Here is a 1,918-nt window from a genome sequence, read left to right as displayed (position 1 = left end):
AAAGGCAGAGGAGAGAGAGGAACAGCTGCTCTGGAATAAAGCTCTGGACTCTATCCACTCTACTACAGCGAGCCACAAACACAGAGTCTGTCCAACAAATAAATACATGAATAAATCCTCAACCGGAGGCAAACGGAGGAGGTGTAAGTGGAGCCGGCTGAGGTGAGTATAGGTGGTTGCTAAATTAGTACAAAGCAGAAATCATGAGCAGCCGGGGTGACGTCTGAGGAAACACACAGAGCGACCATTAAGAGCCTCTGTGCCCCTCTGTAACATCGCTCACAGTGATGGAATTACACGGAAATATTACAGCCGCCGTCTCCTCTCTCTGTGTGTTCAGGCTGAGAAATTATTAATCGATCAAAGCGGCGTAGCATCATTGTCTTTATGCAGCACGTTCACGCATGAAGGCTCTCACACTCACACACTCACACACTCACACACTCACACACTCCGTCAGCAATAACGTGGAGAAACGTTGGCAGATTGAAATAATGCACATTTGTTACTCAGAGGCCTTGATGCTTCGCCAACAACGTTAAATTATCGCCAGCTGCCGCGCCCCTTGGACACAAACCCTGATAGATCAGTCGGTTCAGGCAGTTGAGAGCAAATTCTGACCCTGACATCAGCAACATCACACTTTAATTGAAATTTATCAAACTGGAAAATGTTTTTACACTCAGTTTTCCTTGCATGGTGATGAATTTCCTGTGTAATGATTTATAAGTGATGTGTTCTCATAGATCTCCTGACAACGGAGGCATCAGGAGTGACACACTGATCCCTCAAGTTTACAAAGAGGCCAAACAAACAAACCAAAATGAATCTTACAGGTTGAGAGGTAAGTTTTACATTCAGGCGACATGAATCTTCCCTATAAACTTTACTGTGACCTTTACCCTTGGAAATGACCTCACTGCCATAGTAGTTGGGAATCAAGGCACAGCGCCATCTAGAGGCCATCAAAGGTCAAATATCTCACAAGAATCATCACTGCCTCTTCCACTAAATATGATATGAGGTAACTTGTAGATACTCGTGGAATTTTCGCTTCAAATTTAAGCTTTTGATTGAATTTGCTTTGATGGATTTATCTGAAAAAAAGGTCAATTTCTCCAAGTTTATAGTCTTTTGCAAACATTTGAAGGGAGTCTCTTCATCATGGCTGTGGGATTGTACACATGTATGCTTTGACACAGTGTAAGAGTCCAACCTGTGCTCCTGGTTACCTTTCTGCATCGTCCCCACGCTGCTTCTAATCAGCAACACAGTGAGCAGGCTGCATCTCTCACCGCAGCCCTGGGTCTCAATAGAGAAACGCTTCCCTCACATGGACCGATTTACCTTCCTGTTTTTGTCTGCTCACCATCTCGCAAATGCTGAACACAAGCCAGCTCGGCTCGATACGATGCCTCGGAAGATAAAGGGACCGACTCCCTGGCACGCCGGATCTATCCAGAACACTATCGCGATGCCATGGCAACAGATGAAGACACACAGACCTCGCCGGATGGGGCCACCGCTGGTTCACTCGTCTTCTCTTCTAGACTGACGGGCAGGAAAGCTCCACGGGGCTGCTATGGCAACAGACTGATCATATGCAGAGAGGAGCTGCTGGCTGCTGGCTGCCACGGCAACGTGGGGCCAAGTCGTCGGTTTCCAGTGAGTTGCAGAAAATTAGATTGACTTTGATGAGGACTTGACCTCGGGCTGAATCCCAGTATCAGCCTGCCTCTGTAGTATTTTTGACAAGATGGAGATTGATGCTCAGATACGAGTGTGTGTGCTTGTGTGTGTGTGTGCGTGTGTGTGTGCTTACCGGAACTCAAACAAATCAGGGAGAGACTGATGCAATATGTGAGCCATACAGCAAAGGAGATGAGTCGCCTGTGGGCTGAGAGACGGCAACAACATC

The sequence above is a fragment of the Genypterus blacodes genome, unplaced genomic scaffold, assembly GCF_046128005.1.
Source record: "Genypterus blacodes isolate CSIRO-AG114 ecotype Tasmania unplaced genomic scaffold, CSIRO-AGI_Gbla_v1 ptg000005l_1, whole genome shotgun sequence".
Classification (NCBI taxonomy): domain Eukaryota; kingdom Metazoa; phylum Chordata; class Actinopteri; order Ophidiiformes; family Ophidiidae; genus Genypterus; species Genypterus blacodes.
Note: the sequence above shows the minus strand (reverse complement) of the source record.